General features: G+C 37.1%; 1 protein-coding gene across 10 annotated transcripts in view; it reads right to left on the bottom strand.

The window, feature by feature from the left end:
- VPS13B (vacuolar protein sorting 13 homolog B) overlaps window positions 1-22,693 on the bottom strand; it is a 791,444-nt gene that overhangs the window by 444,640 nt on the left and 324,111 nt on the right. The gene's annotated exons all lie outside the window — the stretch shown is intronic.

The following is a 22,693-nucleotide window of genomic DNA, read 5'->3' as shown; positions in this document are numbered from 1 at the left end:
GGTAAGCAAAAGAAGCATTGATCACATAAAAGACAGATATATGTTATGAAAAATTTTGTTCATCTAAAATAAAGAACTTAGAGAACTTTAACAATTTTTATAATGTAAATTTCAGAAATTAAATAATTATTTATAACAATATATTATATCTGGACAGATCCATATGTATTTATATATTTTAAGTTAATGCAAACATATAATTTATAGGTGCTATTTTAAATACCATAAAACAAATAAATCAGATCTTGCTTTTCAAGACTTTTACCAAGTTAAGTTTGATGATCATAGAACGGTCTCCAAAGTAACTGCTACCATATCACCACTATGAGAATGACAATTGCTGTATCTAGGCATACTTTCCCTCTCCTCTCAATGTGGGTCACATATTTGCAGGTTTACAATATCTTAACGGCATGCAGCATAAACCTTTTATTCTCATAATCCCACAGTCTACCATATTATACATATTAGAAATTCAAAAATTGTTTGTTTAAAAGAAACAAAAACAGTTTGAGAGAGACCCATGGAGCTGGAAGCAGAGCATTCTAGGCAGATGGAACAACAATGCGAAGGCTCAGGATGGGAGTGTACTTAGGATTTTCAAGCAACAGTATAAAAGCAAGGATGGCTAGGACAGAGTAAGAGAGAAGTGGGAGACAAGGTCAGAGCTATCAACAGAGACCAAATCATACAGGGCTTACATAGGCCATGGTAAGGAGGCTGGGTTTTACTTCGAGGGAGCCAGGATATGAAAATGGATTCTAAATACATTCATGAAATTAATGGACATTATTTTGAGAGAATTTCTCTAGCTACTGTGCAGAAAACTGTCTACATAGATCAAGTATCAAAACAGGAAGACAAGTAGTAGCAATGGAGGTAGGAAGAAACAGTGAATTCCTGTATCCATTTCCAAGATACAGCCAACACAATTTACTGATGGACTAGAAGTACAGCAAGAGAGAAAAACAAAACAAGGATGCCTCCAAGGTTTTACATCTGATCAAATGGAAGAATGGAGCTGTACGGGGAGGAGAATCAAGAGGAAAAGAAATTTAGTTTTAGAATGGTCAGGTTGAGATTTTCATTACATGTTCAGATGAAGATATCCAAGTAGCATATGGATAAACAACAACAAAAAATGGAAAAGAATACGAACAGGTAATTCATAGAAAAATATAATTTGACCAATAAACTTATTAAGAGATGCTCAACTTTGCTAACAATGAAATAAAAATTAAGGCAACAATCAGATATCCTTTTCAACTGTCATTTGGCAAACATTTTAAAGAGTTAATTCGTATTTTTAAAAATCCGACATTATCGAAGCTCCTTGTTAGAATGCTTCATATACAGGGAATATAAATAAGTATAGTCCATAGAGTGGAATTACAAGACAGGATACTTTGTATTTATCAAAATTTAAACATGCAAGTTTTTCTAAAAAATAATCTCATTTCTAAGACCCTATGATACAGAAATACTAAAACATATGAGACATGCATACCAACAATTTATAAAAATGTTTACTATCAGCAGTAGTATTTGAAATAGTGAAACAGAGGGAGGGAGGGAGGGGTAAGGTGCTAAAGAAAGTGCTAAGCAACTTATCTGTCCATCAAAAATGAAATGGTTAAATTAACTTTGGAATACCTGTCATAAGGATGGTAATTCAATCACTTAAAAATGAGGAACAGTTAAACATATGACAGAAATCATATTTTTGATATATTATGAAGTAAAAAAATATATATATATGTGTGTAGTATAATCCAAATATGTTTTTAAAACAGTATGTGAGTTTGAGCATGTATTTGTCTATCTCATACACAGAAAGAGTTATAGGAGGGTAAAATACAAACCCTTGACAGAGGTTACCTCTGAGGACAGTAAAATGGAATTGATGAGGGGTAAGGGGGAGGAGGTATTTAACTTTTTACTGTGTATTTCAGAATTAATGTTTTACAACAATGAATTACCTATTATAATTTTTTAAATAAACCACACCTTAATTTACTTTCCATTTACTTGGACTTCATTGTTATTATTTTATATTTTAGCAGTTATGAGAAGAAAATGGCTACATAAACTTATCACAGAACTCTGCCAATTTAAATAACTAACTTAAATAGACCAACCACATAAAAGCCTTCACACAGCTGTTTAGAGAAGCTTTATTCATAATCGCCAAAACTTGGAAGCAACCAAGAGGTCCTTCAGTAGGTGAACTGCTAGAAAAGACATGGTACATCTAGAAAATGGAGTATTACACATCACTTAATAGAAATGAGCCATAAAAACACATGGAGGAAAGTTAAATGCATATTACTAAGTGAAAGAAGCCCATCTGAAAAGGCTGCATACTGTATGATTCCAAATATATGACATTCTGGAAAAGGCAGAACTATGCAGACAGTAGTTAGGAAGGAGAGAGAAGCAACAGGCAGAGCACAGAGAATTTTTAGGGCAGTGAAACTACTCTGTATGTCACTATAACAGAGGGTACATGTTATTATACATTTGTCCAAACTGAAGGAATGTATAACACCATGAGTGAACCCTAATGAAAACTATGGACTTTGGGTGATAATGATGTATCAATATAAATTCATCAATTATAACAATGTACCACCTTGGTGGGGGATTTTGATAATGAGGGTGACTATGAATGTGTAGGGGCAGGGGATATGTGAGAAATCTCTGAACCTTCCCCTCAATTTGAATGTGAGCCTAAAACTGCTCTGGAAAATAAATTCTATAAATATATATTTTTTAAATGCAGACAAATTTTTTTGTTTTTTGTTTGGTTGCACCGGGTCTTCATTGCAGCACGCGGGGTCTTCGTTGAGGCATGAGGGCTTCTCTCTAGTTGTGGTATCAGGGTTTTCTCTCTCTAGTTGTTGCGCGTGGGGTCCAGAGAGTGTGAACTCTGTAGTTTTCGGCACGTGGGATCTTCGCTGAGGCGCACGAGCTCAGTAGCTGCGGGGTGCGGGCTTAGTTGCCCTGCGGCATATGTGATCTTAGTTCTCTGACCGGGGATCGAACCCACATCCCGTACATTGGAAGGCTGATTCTTTACCACTGGACCACCAGGGGAGTCCCAAGACCAAATTTTAAAACTCTTTGAAACCATGGATACCAAAGGTTTTCACAAAAGTTGCTTATGGTCAAATTTTAAAATCTACTGGTACAGAATATTAGTGTTGTATAAATAATGTTATCACAGTCTGAAAATAAATCCATCTAATAAATGATAATATTATCAAGCAGATGGGGCACCATTACCTGATTGTTAAGTAGTATTTCAAGTCACTATTAACCAAAAAAGCCACACGTTTATTGTAAGTGCTGAATTTGCTGATAGAATGATTTAAGAAGTTAAAGGAGGTGCTGAAATCTATATGTGGCTTAAAAGTGCTTTCCAAAAAGCTATGAAAAACACAATCAGTTTAAAATTCTCATTAAATAGCATGATCTGGCTATTAGAAATGTAAAAGCACACTATTTTGGATATACTGATTTTCTTTTTTTTAAACATCTTTATTGGAGTATAATTGCTTTACAATGGTGTGTTAGTTTCTGCTGTATAGTTTCTGCCGTATAACAAAGTGAATCAGCTATACATATATATATATATATATATATATATATATATACACATCCCCATATCTCCTCCCTCTTGCGTCTCCCTCCTACCCTCCCTATCCCACCCCTCTAGGTCACAAAGCACCGAGCTGATCTCCCTGTGCTATGCAGCTGCTTCCCACTAGCTATCTATTTCACATTTGGTAGTGTATATATGTCCATGCCACTCTCTCACTTCGTCCGAGTTTACCCTTCCACCTCCCCATGTCCTCAAGCCCATTCTCTGTGTCTGCATCTTTATTCCTGTTCTGCCCCTAGGTTCTTCAGAACCATTTTTTTTTCTTAGATTCCTTGATATACTAATTTTCAATCCATCATATTATCTAAAAGACAAAGGGAAGACAAGTTTGTTTTTAAAAAAGAGAAAAATTTCTTTTCTGTAATCATGTATATATATATATATATTTTTTTAATTTTTTTGCTGTACGCGGGCCTCTCACTGCTGTGGCCTCTCCCGCTGCGGAGCACAGGCTCCGGACACACAGGCTCTGCGGCCACGGCTCGCGGGCCCAGCCGCTCCGCGGCATGTGGGACCCTCCGGGATCGGGGCACGAACCCGCGTCCCCTGCATCGGCAGGCGGACTCTCAACCACTGCGCCACCAGGGAAGCCCAATCATGTATATTTTACAGGTAGCACATGTATACTCTATAAAACTGCCAATCTTGAGCCATACTTTATTTACCCGAAACTTCTGTAACATCTACTACATGCCAGGGACTGCTATAAGCACTTTACAAATATTCACCAATTTAAACCTCATAACAACTCCATGAGGAAGACACTATTATTTACTCTTATTATCACCGTTTTCAGATAAGGAAACTGATCACAGAGAGGTTAAGTAACCTATCCTAAGTCACCCAGCTGATAAGCGACAAAGCTGGAATAAGAAACTAGGCAGTCTAACTCCAAAGTCCAGGCTTTTTAACTACTATGCTATGATGCCTCTTCTGTTTTTTCATACCTTGTGCAATGGCTTCCATTTCTACCAAATACATGATAAATGTATATTTCTACTAAGGATCTTGGTACTGCAAATAGTTCAGAAAATAGATCTGTTCATTCTCACTGGAGCTATATAAACCCTACATTTAAGATGGTAGTCTGATATCCATTACACTCCTTGTTTTCAACAATAAATAAGGTAATTTTGAGACCCAGACTTTACTGGTTAAAATATTCACTTCTTAGGCATGTATCATCCAACTTGGTACAATATTATTCCTTCATTTTTATGCCATGCAAAAAGTACCATACTTAAAGTCAACTTATGGTTTCAGCTGTGCCAGCTGCCATATGGCTTTGGGAAAGCAATTTAATCTAAGTGTCAGAAGTTAATAATAATTATATCCAATGTCAAGAATACTGTTCACGTTAAATATTGTAATGTACATTAAAAAGTTCATTAAAGTACTTTAAGTACAGAGAATAATGATTAAAAATTAATTGATTATAAGATATAGAAAAGAACTTGAAGGTTACCAGATCTGAAACAAAATGACTACTTTTCTATCACAATCAACCTGCTGTTTTAGTTCTACCTTAAATGCCATTTCCTGAGAAATGGTCACTGAATTCCCCAAATTAGATTTGGCCCTTCCTCTATAATCTCATAATTTCCCAAAGTACTTAGCAGAGAGCTAAGAACACTGAAAGAACTCAAAGTTATACTCACTGATTATCTGACTAAAGATAAAAATTTACCTCAGTATCTCAGGTAGTACCTGGACTATTATCATAGTTAAACATTTTTAAATATAAGTAAATTTCTGATGTAGCAGGAATACCCTGAAAGACTACGTGTACCAATTTGAAGTGTACCACAAGCTGCTACCTTCTCCCAAATATTCAATAAATATCCCTGGGGAATCTGGGAACAGATTTGAAAAGTTATAGGACATCAATTTAAATCAATTAAAGGACAGAAGGTAAATAATGGGGCTTCCCTGGTGGCGCAGTGGTTGAGAGTCCGCCTGCCGATGCAGGGGACACGGGTTCGTGCCCCGATCCCGGAAGATCCCACATGCCGCGGAGCGGCTGGGCCCGCGAGCCATGGCCGCGGAGCCTGTGCGTCCGGAGCCTGTGCTCCGCAACGGGAGAGGCCACAGCAGTGAGAGGCCCGCGTACAGCAAAAAAAAAAAAAAAAAAAAAAAAAAAAAAAAAAAAAAAAAGAAGGTAAATAATGTTAAGGAACGTGATTTTTTTTTTTTTTTTTTTTTTGCGGTATGCGGGCCTCTCACTGTTGTGGCCTCCCCCGTTGCGGAGCACAGGCTCCGGACGCGCAGGCTCAGCGGCCATGGCTCACGGGCCCAGCCGCTCCGCAGCATATGGGATCCTCCCAGACCGGGGCACGAACCCGTATCCCCTGCATCGGCAGGCGGACTCTCAACCACTTGCGCCACCAGGGAGGCCCAAGGAACGTGATTATTAAGCCCCTAAATAAAAATAACAAAAGAAAAACAATTTATTCATTCATGTAACAATTATTTACTGTTTGCCCAGTGCCAGAAAGAGCTGTTAGATTCCGGGAATACAAAAGTATATTAGTCAAATACAGCCCTTGACATACACTCTGGATGAAGAGACAGAAAAAAAGGGAAAACTATGATAAACATTATGAGGACAGAAAAGAGGTGCTACGGTAGGGTATCTTTGAGGAGTGGCACAGACCTATTTTAGAAAGACTGAAAAGGAAAGCTTCCTTTACTAAGAGGATAACATTTAAATAAAAACTCAGAGTATGAAAAGTACATAGTTATGAAAAGAGCAATGGAAACAGAAACAGAATATGCAAAAGATCCCAGGCAAGAAAAAGCATGCAGTGTTTGAAGGAATGAAAGAGGATCAATGTAACAAAAATGACAAAAGATGGAATGGAAGAACCCAACAGAGACTAGGTCAGGTCAAACTATGTAAGTCTTGGTAAGGAGTTTGGATTTTATCTTAAGCGCAATAGGAAGTCACAAAAGCATTTCAAGTAGGGAATAAAATGATCCAATTTAGATTTTGAGTAAGATGACTCTTGCTGTCATCTAGACAATTGATGATGAGATAACCTGGAAACGATACTAGTGAGACTAATTAGGACACCCCCACTTTATTGTGTATAAGTAATTATATGGTTCTGACTAGGGAAGCAACATACAAACAGATTGAAACAAAAAGAGTATAACTTGGAGGCAGAATGGACAGGAGGAGGAGACACTAAGGATGAGTCCTGGGTTTCGGCCTTGAGCAACATGGTCAATAGTGGTAGGGGAAGGTACAGAGTTGTACAGATTTGATACATGTTAGGCTTTAGGGGCCTGTAAAATACACAGAGATGTCTAGGCAACTGAATGTGAGACACCTTTAAAAAAAAAGAAGAAAAGAAGAAGAAAAAATAAATAAAAGACTGGTAAAATAAAGCAAGCCAGTTAAAACAGATGTAAAACAGAAAGATTATCAGTGTGAAATAAATGTTATTATGTAGGCATGAATGGAAATACTGGGTTTTAAGGCAGCTTTACGATGATTAAGATCAAATAAAGAAAAAATAAAATTACACTGCAGTGTCAAAAACTAATAGATAAAATAAGCTTCACCTTGCTTGAACCCTATAGCTTTCCTTTTAAAATGCAAACATAAAAAATGTCATCTAGGGCTTCCCTGGTGGCGCAGTGGTTGAGAGTCCGCCTGCCGATGCAGAGGACACGGGTTCGTGCCCCGGTCTCGGAAGATCCCACATGCCGCGGAGCGGCTTGGCCCATGAGCCATGACCATTGAGCCTGAGTGTCCGGAGCCTGTGCTCCGCAACGGGAGAGGCCACAACAGTGAGAGGCCCACATGCCGCAAAAAAAAAAAAAAAAAAAAAAATGTCATCTTTACTTTTTATCTGAATTGTATTTTACCACTTTATAGAACTTTCACATATCCTACTTTATTTAAGTCTTATAACAAGACTTAAATCTGTGAGATAGTTGGGTATACTTATTACCATTTTATAAATGAATAAAAAATGTGGCTGTCTGAGGTTAGCTTGAAAAGGGAGAGGAACTGGGTCAAAAACTGGGTTTTTTGGTCACTAATCTACTGGTTTTTCTACTATACCTTCCTAATTCTCGATCTATATTTTACACTGATCATGATTTTTGGCAAATCTATTTGGCAATATAAAATTAAATAACGTGAAGAAAAAGTGACCTTTACATAGTAATTCTATTTTTAAACTTGTGGAGTTTGGATAATATATAAACCTTTAAGCAACTTGCCATCGAAACTACAATAATGCCCGAGACTTTTCATCAGAATACAAACTATATTTGATACTATCACTCCTGAAAGTCCCTTGGGAAATAATGGCTTTTGGATTCTGCAAGTCAGCGTGACATGGCATGCAAAATTGCATCTCATGCCGAGCCAACCAGGAAAATATATGTCATCACTATGTGACATTCAAAATTTCATCTGGAAACTATAATCTTGTTCTGACTGCAAAAATGGAGCGGGGCAGGGGGGAGAAGACTGCATACAAAACAATTTGGTTGAACTTTTGCTGAATTCTTGCCAGTTTGTGTAAAAACTAGAATAACTTACTTATTTCCAAAGAAGAACTTTATATTTGAAAACCATTCTATGCACTTATTAACATCACAATATGTTCTCAAAGAACTTTAAAATTAACTGACAGGTTTTAGATTATGTTATGATAACTAATGATCTGTTAAAAAATTGTTTATAATGAAACAAAGTTATAAAATTAATAAATTGTGCAAAGCAGAACTGTATTTTCAAAACTGTATATAACAAAACACCTCCTAATTCCTTTTCCCCAATTGAATAAACTCTAGGTTGAGAAACAAATGAAAACCTGTCATAAAGTCTGCAATCTTACGCATTCCATGTCTTTCTCTTCTAAATTATTTTTCTCCCTGCCCTCCATTCATGTGTGCAATACCTTAATAATTCATTTATCTTATTCCTATCGAAACAGAAATGTGTGAATGTGAGTTAGTCTAAGTGTTATATAATCAACATTTTGTATTTTAAAGCTGCTGTGACTAACTATAAAATGAAAAATTAGTAGACATGAATTGGGATAGCTGACTGACTCTCAAAAATTATCCCCAAGAACCATGTTTCTGCTATCCCTACACATTCTGGTATCACATCTCATGCCCCTGAACACAGAAGTGGACACATGGCCCAACCTGGCTGCCACTGGGCAAATCATAATGACTAACCTCCTTGGCCACAGTGATTGTCCAAGATGTATGCACATGAGCCATGACAGGACAAACAAAAACCACTTCAGGTATTTTTTCAACAAATACCGGACCAGATCACTATCTATTTGATCAGAGGGAGTTAACTACATGAGTCCAGAGGTACCACAGCCATGTACACTGCTAGGTCAAAGAAAAAATATGTTCAGTAAGAGAAAGAGAAGCCAACATGAAAAGACAAGAGTTCTCATGGTGTGGAGTCTGATTCTAAGTCATTCCAAAGAAAAGATTTATACTGTATTTGCCTTTCTTACTATTTTGGTTATCAGAATCAATAAATATCCCCCCCTTTTTTTTTTTACTTAAAATCATTTGAATACAGTTTCTGTCTCTTGCTATCAGAGAGCCCTTTCTAAGTTACAAATGTGTCTTCTCTTGTAAAGAAATCACCTATTAGGAGAAAAACAGGCAATGTTAGTAGTTGCACCTGCCCAGCCCTTGTAGTATCATTACACAGCCTGCATAGGCTCCGAAGTGCCACAAAATGCTTTAAGAGTAACATGGGGCTTACTTCCTCAAGAACTATTCACCTTCATGCTCTGCCTAGCTCATCCGGTTCTCACTCCTTCCATTACCACATTTACTGGTCATCATCCCAGTGCCTTTCTGCCTAAGCCTGCATATTGGGAGATACTACTGATGTTTTTACTCCTCTAATCTATTCTCCACCCCAGAAGATTTCCTGAACTACATTAGCCAATACTTTACACTAGCCAATACTTTTCTCAGTTCAATTTGGCTCCCTGGGACCCTCCCACCTGGGCCCCATATGACAGACTTCCTCTAGGTTATGCTAAACTTCCAGATAATAGGATCCCAATATAGCAGTGTCCTCCAAAAATGTGGTGCACAAAACTACGAGACCATCCATCGAGCTGTAGGAGACAAATATGAGAATATTTATTCATATTTACTTTTATCTAAAAATGAGAAAGACATACAGTTGACATTTAGGTAAGTAGAATAACACTGAGGCTCTTCCCCATGTCAGAAGGAAACACATAATACTACATTAAGTGTACTGAAGGAAGAGTAGACGTTCAATAACAGGAAGAAACTGGCAGGGGCCCTTCTCTCTTTGTTTTCAGTTAACTGTGGCATATTACAATTTACATATACACAGTTAATCAAATTTATAAATGTTGTTATCTACATTTAACTGAATTATATTATGGACCTTTAACTAAATTAATCCTCATAATTTGGATATATACTTTTAAAAGATTCCTGTAAAACGCACATGGCAAAACGTATAAATTAAAGATACCACTAACTAAAAAATAATAATACATAAAGATGCCACTAACTTATTTAAAAGAATAAGGCAACAGCTTTCCAATAAAGATGGAAAGAATACCTTATTTATATAAGAAAGATGGAAACGTAGTAGACAGTTTCAAAATGGATGACAATGAAAAATAAGTGTCCTGAGTGCATTAATGATGCCACTTCCCCTCTCGGATCGATGAATCTCAATGAGGTGGCTTTTCAATTATGTCAGCCATTAAAATTAACTATTGAACTAAACTGAATTAAGAATTAAATCTTTAAGTTGTTATTATAACAGAGTATTAACCTAAAGTTTAATACTTTGTTATAATTAAAGTATTAAACTTTTAAAATGAAGCACAATAATATTACTCTCACTACAATATTATGGATGTATTATTAAAATTCTATCAGAATCAGACAAATTTTAAACTTAAAATTTTCTTACATGCTCTATATTAATATAGTGATACACACATTTAATGCATAAATCAATAAATGATATACTATGGATGCTTAACTGAAATTTTTTACTGATAGGAAAGTCCTGAGAAAAAAGTTTGAATAATAATACTCAAAAGATAAACTATTTTCAAATAGTCTCTGTTCTCTGTACGTGTTTTGTTTTTTTTTTTACATCTTTATTGGAGTATAATTGCTTTACAATGGTGTGTTAGATTCTGCTTTATAACAAAGTGAATCAGTTATACATATACATATGTTCCCATATCTCTTCCCTCTTGCGTCTCTCTCCCTCCCACCCCTCTAGGTGGTCACAAACCACCGAGCTGATCTCCCTGCGCTATGCGGCTGCTTCCCACTAGCTATCTATTTTACATTTGGTACTGTATATATGCCCATGCCACTCTCTCACTTTGTCACAGCTTACCCTTCCCCCTCCCCATAACCTCAAGTCCATTCTCTAGTAGGTCTGTGTCTTTATTCCCATCTTACCCCTAGGTTCTTCATGACATTTTCCCTTAGATTCCGTATATATGTGTTAGCATATGGTATTTGTCTTTCTCCTTCTGACTTACTTCACTCTGTATAACAGACTCTAGGTCCCTCCACCTCACTACAAATAACTCAATTTCATTTCTTTTTATGGCTGAGTAATATTGCATTGTATATATGTGCCACATCTTCTTTATCCATTCATCCCATGATGGACACTTAGGTGGCTTCCATCTCCTGGCTATTGTAAATAGAGCTGCAATGAACATTTTGGCAAATGATTCTTTTTGAATTATGGTTTTCTCAGGGTATACGCCCAGTAGTGGGATTGCTGGGTCATATGGTAGTTCTATTTTTAGTTTTTTAAGGAACCTCCATACTGTTCTCCATAGTGGCTGTACCAATTCACATTCCCACCAGCAGTGCAAGAGTGTTCCCTTTTCTCCACACCCTCTTCAGCATTTATTGTTTGTAGATTTTTTGATGATGGCCATTCTGACCGGTGTGAGATGATATCTCACTGTAGTTTTGATTTGCATTTCTCTAATGATTAATGATGTTGAGCTTTCTTTCACGTGTTTGTTGGCAATCTGTATATCTTCTTTGGAGAAATGTCTATTTAGGTCTTCTGCCCATTTTTGGATTGGGGTTGTTTGGTTTTTTGTTATTGAGCTGCACGAGCTGCTTGTAATTTTGGAGATTAATCCTTTGTCAGTGTACTTGTTTTAATTCATTCTTTTACTATTGTAATGTTTTAAACAAAACGTGAGCCTGCCTCAGCTGTGTTCAAGGAAACCAAAAAGAGTAGTTTTGTTCGTTTTTTTCTACTTTGTTTCGTTTTGATACAGGCTTGGGCTAGGACATTTAAAAAGGAAAGAAGTAAGGCAGTGAGGACAGTAATCACAGTAAAATAACTCCAACATGATGTAGAATTTAAAAGTAACTTCTCAACGTTAAAATAATTTACCTTCTAAAGCTATCTCCTCTGACAAAATTCAGTGGAGTCTATATTCTACTTTCAATGTAACATGAGAATAAAACTTGAACATATTAAAAGAAACAATACATAAATAAATCTGTTTTACTGTCCTAGAGAAATAAAAAAGGAACCAAGGAGGTAAGGGAACAAGTGGTTTTTTAAATTAAGTATGAAATAAACACTGGTCTAATTCTTGACAATTGAGGTTTCAAGAAGAAAAGACATTATTTGTATGCTACACAAACTGTAGTACATTTAAATATAAAAATTAATAAACCTAGTTTGCTTAACAAACTGAACACATTCTGGGAATAAACCAGCAAACACTATAAGCATTCTCCTGCACACAGTAGGAGACACATTAAAAAAAGTATAAGTTACATTTCTTTCTGAGCTGATGATTTACTTGAGGACTCATATGAACACTACCAATGCAACAAATTCAGGTATGTAGTAGGGCCAAGTGAGTAGTGCAATTATCAGATATGTCCATAAAAGATGACCATCAACTGATAAAGGGATGTTTCGTGAAACATAAAAAAAACAAGCGTTAAGAAACTCTAGTCTATGGTTACAACCATAAAATATCATATGATAACACAGCATCTTTTGGAATCCTTTAGGAGAGTAAGCTTAGAAATCACATCACATTATAAACTCTGTGTATAGACCAGAATAGCACAGAAACAACTTACAAAATAATTTGAATATTAAGTAGAATGTTAAAATCTGCATACTGCTAAAACTTTTTCCCATAAATTTTAGGTTAGAAATAAATTTTCTTACAAAGTAAAAAAGGGAAAATAGCAATTTAATAAACAATATTTTCATTAAGTTCTCTGATTACTTTCTGAATAATATTTTATTTATTTATTTATACATCATTATAGAGTATAATTGCTTTACAATGGCGTATTAGTTTCTGCCTTATAACAAAGTGAATCAGCTATACATATACATATATCCCCATATCTCCTCCCTCTTGCGTCTCCTGCCTACCCTCCCTATCCCACCCCTCTAGGTCGTCACAAAACACTGAGCTGATCTCCCAGTGCTATGCGGCTGCTTCCCACTAGCTACCTATTTTACGTTTGGTAGTGTATATATGTCCATGCCACTCTCTCACTTCGTCCTAGCTTACCCTTCCCCCTCGCTGTGTCCTCAAGGCCATCCTCTACATCTGCGTCCTTATTCCTGTCCTGCCCCCAGGTTCTTCAGAACCATTTTTTTTTCTTTCTTAGATTCCATATATATGTGTTAGCACACGGTATTTGTTTTTCTCTTTCTGAATTACTTCACTGTGTATGACAGACTCTAGGTCCATCCACCTCACTACAAATAACTCAATTTCATTTCTTTTTATATCTGAGTAATATTCCATCGTACATATGTGCCACATCTTCTTTATCCATTCGTGTCGATGGACACTTAGGTTGCTTCCATGTCCTAGCTATTGTAAATAGTGCTGCAATGAACACTGTGGTACATGACTCTTTCTGAATTATGGTTTTCTTGGGTATATGCTCAGTAGTGGGATTGCTGGGTCATATGGTAGTTCTATTTTACTTTTTCAGGAACCTCCGTACTGTTCTCCATTGTGGATGTTTCACTTTACATTGCAATTTACATTACTTTACAGTGCAAGAGGGTTCCCTTTTCTCCAGACCCTCTCCAGCATTTATTGTTTGTAGATTTTTTGATTATGGCCATTCTAACTGCTGTGAGGTGATACCTCATGGGAGTTTTGATATGCACTTCTCTAATGATTAGTGATGTTTAGCATCCTTTCATGTTTTTCTTGGAAATCTGTATATCTTCTTCGGAGAACTATTTAGGTCTTCTGCCCATTTTCGGATTGGGTTGTTTATGTGATATTGAGCTGCATGAGCTGCTCATAAATTTTGGAGATTAATCGTTTGTCCGTTGCTTCATTTGCAAATATTTTCTCCCATTCTGAGGGTTGTCTTTTCATCTTGTTTATGGTTTCCTTTGCTATGCAAAAGCTTCTAAGTTTCATTAGGTCCCATTTGTTGATTTTTATTTTTATTGCCATTTCTCTAGGAGGTGGGTCAAAAAGGATCTTGCTGTGATTTATGTCATAGGGTGTTCTGCCTAAGTTTTCCTCTAAGAGTTTTATAGTCTCTGGCCTTATGCTTAGGTCTTTAATCTATTTTGAGTTTATTTTTGTGTATGGTGTTAGGGATTGTTCTAATTTCATTCTTTTACATAACGCTGTCCAGTTTTCCCAGCACCACTTATTGAAGAGGCTGTCTATTCTCCATTGTATATTCTTGCCTCTTTTATGAAAGATAAGGTGACCATATGTGCGTGGGTTTATCTCTGGGGTTTCTATCCTGTTCCATTAATTTACATTTTGTTTTTGTGCCAGTACCATACTGTCTTGATTACTGTAGCTTTGTAGTATAGTCTGAAGACAGGAAGCCTGATTGTTCCAGCTCCATTTTTCTCAAAATTGCTTTGACTATTCAGTCTTTTGTGCTTCCATACAAATTGTGAAATTTTATGTTCTAGTTCTGTGAAAAATGCCATTCGTGGTGGGATAGGGATTGCACTGAATCTGTAGATAGCTTTGGGTAGTATAGTCATTTTCACAATGTTGATTCTTCTAATAGAAAAACATGGTATATTCTCCACCTGTTTGTATCATGTTTAATTTCATTCAGCAGTGTCTTATAGTTTTCTGCATACAGGTCTTTTGTCTGCTTAAGTAGGTTTAATCCTGGCTACTTTATTCTTTATATTGCAATGGTGAATGGGTGTGTTTCCTTAACTTCTCTTTCAGATTTTTCACCATTAGTGTATAGGAATGCAACAGATTTCTGTGCATTAATTTTATATCCTGCTACTTTACCAAATTCATTGATTAGCTCTAGTAGTTTTCTGGTAGCATCTTTAGGATTCCCTATGTATAGTATCATGTCACCTGCAAACAGTGACAGTTTTACCTCTTCTTTTCTGACTTGGATTCTTTTTATTTCCTTTTTTTCTCTGATCACTGTGGCTAAAACTTCCAAAACTATGTTGAATAATAGTGGTGAGAGTGGGCAACCTTGTTTTGTTCCTGATATTAGTGGAAATGGTTTTGTTTTTCACCATTGAGAACAATGTTGGCTGTGGGTTTGTCATATATGGCCTTTATTATGTTGAGGTAAGTTCCCTCTATGTCTACTTTCTGAAGGGTTTTTATCATGAATGGGTATTGACTTTTGTCTAAAGCTTTTTCTGCATCTATTGAGATCATCATATGGTTTTTATCCTTCAATATGTTAATATGGTTTATCACATTGATTTGCATATAGTGAAGAATCCTTGCCTTCGTGGGATAAATCCCACTTGATCATGGTGTATGATCCTTTTAATGTGCTGTTGGATTCTGTTTGCTAGTATTTTGTTGAGGATTTTTGCATCTATGTTCATCAGTGATATTGGCCTATAGTTTTCTGTCTTTGTGACATCTTTGTCTGGTTTTGGTATCAGGGTGATGGTGGCGTCACAGAATGAGTTTGGGAGTGTTCCTCCCTCTGCTACATTTTGGAAGCATTTCAGAAGGATCGGTGTTAGCTCTTATCTAAATGTTTGATAGAATTCGCCTGTGAAGCCATCTGGTCCTGGGCTTTTGTTTGTTGGAAGATTTTTAATCACAGTCTCTATTCCAGTGCTCGTGTTTGGTCTGTTTATATTTTCTCTTTCTTCCTGTTTCAGTTCAGGAAGGTTGTGCTTTTCTAAGAATTTGTCCATTTCTTCCAACTTGTCCATTTCATTGGCACATATAGCTGCTTGTAGTAATCTCTCATGATCCTTTGTATTTCTGCAGTGTCAGCTGTTACTTCTCCTTTTTCATTTCTAATTCTATTGATTTGAGTCTTCTCCTTTTCTTGATGAGTCTGGCTAATGGTTTATTAATTTTGTTTATCTTGTCAAAGAACCGGCTTTTAGTTTTCCTGATCTTTGCTATCGTTTCCTTCATTTCTTTTTCATTTATTTCTGATCTGATTTTTATGGTTTCTTTCCTTTTGCTAACATTGGGGTTTTTTGGTTCTTATTTCTGTTTCCTTCTCTGATTGCTTTTGTTCTTGCTTCTCTAACTGCTGCTTTAGGTGTCAGATTAGGTTGTTTATTAGAGATATTTCTTGTTTCTTGAGGTAGGATTGTACTGCTATAAACTTCCCTCTTAGAACTAATTTTGCTGCATCCCATAGGTTTTGAGTCATTGTATTTTCATTTTCATTTGTTTGTAGGTATTTTTTGATTTCCTCTTGATTTCTTCAGTGATCTCTTCGTTATTTAGTAGTGTATTGTTTGGCCTCCATGTGTTTGTATTTTTTATAGATTTTTTCCTGTAATTGATATCTAGTCTCATAGCATTGTGGTCGGAAAAGATACTTGATACAACTTCAATTTTCTTAATTTTACCAAGGCTTGATTTGTGACCGAAGATATGAACTATCCTCGACAATGTTCCATGAGTACTTGAGGAGAAATTGCATTCTGTTGTTTTTGGATGGAATGCCCTATTAATATCAATTAAGTCCAGCTTGTTTAATGTATCATTTAAAGCTTGTGTTTCCTTATTTATTTTCATTTTGGATGATCTGTCCATTGGTGAAAATGGGGTGTTAAAGTCCCCTACTATTATTCTGTTACTGCCGATTTCCCCTTTTATGGCTGTTAGCATTTGCTTTATGTATTGACATCCTGCTCCTATGTTGGGTATATAAATATTTACAATTGTTATATCTTCTTCCTGTATTCATCTGTTGCATCATTATGTAGTGTCCTTCTTTATCTCTTGTAATAGTCTGTTTTGTCTGATATGAGAATTGCTACTCCAGCTTTCTTTTGATTTCCATTTGCATGGAATATCTTTTTCCATCCCCTCACTTTCAGTCTGTATGTGTCCCTAGGCCTGAAGTGGGTCTCTTGTAGACAGCATATATATGGGTCTTGTTTTTTTATCCATTCAGCCAGTCTATGTCTTTTGGCTGGAGCATTTAATCCATTTACATTTAAGGTAATTATTAATATGTATGTTCCTATTACCATTTTCTTAATTGTTTGGGGTTTGTTACTGTAGGTCTCTTCCTTTTCCTGTGTTTCCTGCCTAGAGAAATTCCTTTAGGATTTTTTATAAAGCTGATTTGGTAGTGCTGAATTCTCTTAGATTTGCTTGTGTGTAAAGGTTTTAATTTCTCCGTCAAATCTGAATGAGATCCTTGCTGGGTAGTGTAATCTTGGCTGTAGTTTTTTCCCTTTCATCACTTTAAATATGTCCTGCCACTCTCTTATGGCTTGCAGAGTTTCTGCTGAAAGATCAGCTGTTAACTTTACGGGGATTCCTTTGTATGTTACTCTTTGCTTTTCCCTTGCTGCTTTTAATATTTATCTTTGTATTTAATTTTTGATAGTCTGATTAGTATGTGTCTTGGCATGTTTCTCCTTGGATTTATCCTGTAGGGGACTCTCTGCACTTCCTGGACTTGATTGACTATTTCTTTTCCCATATTATGGAAGTTGTCAAATATAATCTCTTCAAATATTTTCTGAGTCCCTTTCTTTTTCTCTTCTTCTGGGACCCCTATAAATCGAATGTTGATGCATTTAATGTTGTCCCAGAGGTCTCTGAGACGGTCCTCTATTCTTTTCATTCTTTCTTCTTTATTCTGCTCTGCGGTAGTTATTTCCACTATTTTATTTTCCAGGTCACTTATCTGTTCTTCTGCCTCAGTTATTCTGCTATTGATTCCTTCCAGAGAATTTTAAATTTCATTGTGTTGTTCATCATTGTTTGTTTGCTCTTTAGTTCTTCTATGTCCTTGTTAAACGTTTCTTGTATTTTCTCCATTCTACTTCCAAGATTTTGGATCATCTTTACTATCATTACTCTGAATTCTTTTTCAGGTGGACTGCCTATTTCCTCTTCATTTGTTTGATCTGGTGGGTTTTTTTACCTTGTTCCTTCATCCGCTGTGTGTTTCTGTGTGTTGTCATTTTGCTTAATTTACTGTGTTTGGGGTCTCCTTTTTGCAGTCTGCAGATTCATGGTTCCTGCTGTTTTTGGTGTCTGGCCCCAGTGGGTAAGGTTGGTTCAGTGGGTTGTGTGGGCTTCCTAGTGGGGGGGACTGGTACCTGTGTTCTGGTGGATGAGGCTGAATCTTGTATTTCTGGTGGGCAGGACCACGTCTGGTGGTGTGTTTTGGGGTGTCTGTGAACTTAGTATGATTTTAAGCAGCCTCTCTTCTAATAGGTGGGTTTGTGTTCCTGTTTTGCTAATTGTTTGGCATAGGGTGTCCAGTACTGTAGCTTGTTGGTTGCTGAGTGGAGCTGGGTCTTAGTGTTGAAATAGAGAGCTCTGGGAGAGCTTTTGCTGTTTGATATTACATGGAGGGGGGAGGTTTCTGGTGGACCAATGTCCTGAACTCGGCTCTCCCACCCCAGAGGCTCAGGCCTGACACCCGGCCAGAGCACCAAGACCCTGTCAGCCACACGGCTTAGGCAGAAAGGGAGAAAAAAAAAAAAAGGAAGGAAGGAATAAAATAGTTATTAAAATATAAAATATAAAATAAATATTATTAAAAATAAAGAAATTAAAAATAAAAAGAAAGAAAGAAGGAATAGCACAACCAAACCAAAAAAAAAACAAATCCAACAATGATAACAAGCACTAAAAACTACACTGGAAAAAAAAAAAACAAACCCACGACTCACAGAACCCTAGGACAAATGGTAAAAGCAAAGCTATACAGACAAAATCACACAAAGGAAGAGAACAACCAAATCAATAAACATATCTACCAATGATAATAAGATCTAAATACTAAATTAAGATAAGCACAAAACCATAAACAAATTAGATGCAGAAAGCAAACCCCAAGTCTACAGTTGCTCCAAAGTCCACTGCCTAAATTTTGGGATGATTCGTTGTCTATTCAGGTATTCCACAGATGCAGGGTACATCAAGTTGATGGTGGAGATTTAATCCGCTGCTCCTGAGGCTGCTCGGAGAAATTTCCCTTTCTCTTGTTTGCACAGTTCCTGGGGTTCCCCTTTGGATTTGGTCCTGCCTCTGTGTGTAGGTCGTCCTCTGTCATCTGTTCTTCGCCCAGACAGGAGCGGGTTAAAGGAGCAACTGATTAGGGTGCTCTGAGTCACTCAGTCTGGGGGGAGGGAGGGGATTGGAATGCGGGGCTAGTCTGCGGAGGCAGATGTTGGCATGATGTTGCATCAGCCTGAGGCATGCCATGTGTTCTCCCGGGGAAGTTGTCCTTGTATCACAGGATCCTGTCAGTGGCATGCTGCACAGGCTCCAGGGCGGGGAGGTGTGGACAGTGATTGTGGTTGCACACAGGCTTCTTAGTGGCTGCAGCAGCAGCCTTAGCATCTCATGCCCGTCTCTGGGGTCCGCACTGATAGTCGTGGCTCACACCGTCTCTGGAGCTTATTTAGGCGGTGCTCTGTATCCCCTCTCCTCGCGCTCCCCTAAACAGTGGTCTCTTGCCTCTTAGGCAGTTCCAGACTTTTTCCCGGACTCCCTCCCAGCTAGCTGTGGGGCACTAGCCCCCTTCAGGCTGTGTTCACGCAGCCAACCCCAGCCTGCTCCCTGGGATCTGACCTCCGAAGCCCGAGCCTCAGCTCCCAGCCCCCACCCGCTGCGGCAGGTAAGCAGACAACCCTCTCGCGCTGGTGAGTGCTGGTTGGCACCGATCCTCTGTGCGGGAATCTCTCCACTTTGCCCTCTGCACCCCTGTTGCTGAGCTCTCCTCCATGCTCCGAAGCTTCCCTCCCCCCCACCTCCCCATCTCCACCAGTGAAGGGGCCTCCTAGTGTGTGGAATCTTTTCCTCCTTCACAGCTCCCTCTCAGAGGTGCATGTCCCATCCCTATTCTTTTGCCTCTATTTTTTCGTTTTTCTTTTGCACCTAAGCAGGTACGTGGGGAGTTTCTTGCCTTTTGGGAAATCTGATATCTTCTGCCAGCGTTCAGTAGGTGTTCTGTACGAGTTGTTTTACATGTAGATGTATTTCGGATGTAGCTGTGGGGAGGAAGGTGATCTCCACGTCTTACTCCTCTGCCATCATGAAAGTCCCATTCAATGCATTTTAAACCTTTCTCTATTCCATAAGGGGAAAATGTTTTTTAAACCATATTTTACTCCTGAGAGAATAAAATCAATTACATATTATGCATTAGTGTGTACTCTCATGCTTTAATATTTTCCAATGAAACTAGATATCTAGTTAATCACAAAGGAATGGAATTTTATGCTAAGCTACATGATTAAAGTGAGCTACTTCTAATATACATAAATCCACAAAAGTGTATTTCTTGTACAGTAATACTATTTCCACACTATAATTAGGAACATACCTGCTCAACATTCAAGCTTAATCAAATTAAGGATTGATTAAACATTTTTAGATGGATAACTATATTGGTATGACCCATTTTACTTATAATCCACAATTATTAAAAGTTAGAATACAAAATACATCAGTGCCTTCAGGGGCAAATATTACTAGCAAAAATTGGAAATCCCCCTCCTTAAAACCATCCTACAAGTTATACTGCCTTGGATAGAATGACTTTTTTTTTAAGATGAAGAAATTTCAAACTTGGAGTAATATATTAAACTGATTAAAAATAACTGAAGGTAAAGTGTAATGTCATGTCCTGTTTTCGTATAAGGAACATATTCCTTGCATGTGAAAAACAAGGAGCATGACTTGAAAAAATTATACATTTCCTAATCTCTTACATTCTCTGCAACAGTGCAAAGACAACAATACTTACCCTGCATAAATACTTGTTTGTGGAGATAAAATTAACTAAACTGACATATAATGGTATATACTTTATCTTCTTACCTCTTTCTCAGAGGAAGTGGCAATTATCTGTTAAATCTTGTATCTGTTTATAAGATCTTACATTCTACCTGACCTGTGATCTGACTATATAAATTATTCCAAACTTTACTGTTGCTCTAATTTTTTCTTCACTCTTGTTTGCTTCACTGTAGCTACTGACATACTCAAGTTTCTGCAGAGTCCAATTTCCTGAAAGAGTGGTATACAGAGGCTATCCCTACATGCTCAACTCCCATTCATCCCCTAACAACGAAAGCTCCTCTGGCCAACTGACCTTGGCCAATTAAAAATTTTCAGCCTCATTGATCTTGATGACTTTACAGCATATCATGCAGTTAGACACCCTCTTTTTGAAACTTTTCATTTGTGTCATATATATATATATATATATATATATATATATATATATATATATATATATCTTATGTTCCTTTGTTGCCTACTTCTCAGAATGAAGCTTCTCAATCTTCTCCATTGGCTCCTATTCCTTACTCTTTAATGAAAAGTTGCTCAGAATTTAATTCTGGGCTTTCTTCTCATCTTGCTGTGCATGGTCTCCCTGAGAGATCATGTACTCCATGGCTTTGACTACAATCCATATGGTGATGCCTCCCAAACCTGTTATCTCTCATTGAGAAAAACCTAAACCACACCTCAGACATGAAAATACTTTTACCAGATATGTCTTATGGTATCCCCACTAAAAGAAAAATGTTTATTTCCTATTTCTCTTCTAAAACTCAGCTTGTAACATTCTATTTTAAGTTGTTGTGGCAAAGACAGCTAAATAACCTCTAATATCTATTCTCCCTTTTTTTCTTAGTTAAAAGCCATACGTTTTGGCCAGGTGTGTGGCCTTAAAGAATAGAGACTACCATCCTGAGACCCCTGCATAGCTACATATGATCATGTGATGAATTTCTGGCCAAGAGAAGTGAAGCAAAAGTGAAGGGTGCAACTTCTGTACAATATTTAAAGAAATAAAAGAGCCCTCTTTACTCATTTCCCACTCATCGAAATGCAGATATGATAAATGGGTGAAGCATCCATTGTGGACCATAAGGCAAGCCTGGCAACACAGGCCACCCATGGGGAATAAGATAGTACCTGATCTTAGAGAACCTTAACACCTCTGTATGCCTACTCAAAGCTTTCACATGAGAGACATAAAATTCAATCTTGTTTTCTTTTTTTTAAAAAAAAAAAGCCGCTATGAACATTTAAATATAAGTCTTTGTATGGACACATGCTTTCATTTCTCTTAGGTAAATACTGAAAGGATATCATAAGTCGATATATGTTTAATTTTTTTAGGGACTACCAAACTGTTAGTGACTTTGTTATGTTACAGTTGTACCAGCTGTATATGACACTTCTAGGTGCTGTATATCCTCACCAGTGTTGGGTATGGTCAGTCTTCTTAAGTTTGTCTGCTCTGGAGGGTGTGTAGTGGTAGCTCATTGTGGTTTTGATTTGCATTTCCCTGGTGACTACTGATGTTGAGCATCTTTTTCTGTGCTTATGTACCATATATATAACTTTACTGGTGTAGTGCTTGTTCAAAAATTTTGTTAAAATTTTTTAATGGGTTGTCTGTTTTCTAATTATTGAATTTTGAGAGTCCTGTATATATTTTGGATACGAGTCCTTGATAAATTACATTATTTCCATATATTTTCAAAAAAAATTCAATCTTGTT

Source organism: Mesoplodon densirostris, chromosome 13 (genome assembly GCF_025265405.1).
Source record: "Mesoplodon densirostris isolate mMesDen1 chromosome 13, mMesDen1 primary haplotype, whole genome shotgun sequence".
NCBI lineage: Eukaryota > Metazoa > Chordata > Mammalia > Artiodactyla > Ziphiidae > Mesoplodon > Mesoplodon densirostris.
Note: the sequence above shows the minus strand (reverse complement) of the source record. Positions and strands in the feature narration are given on the sequence as shown.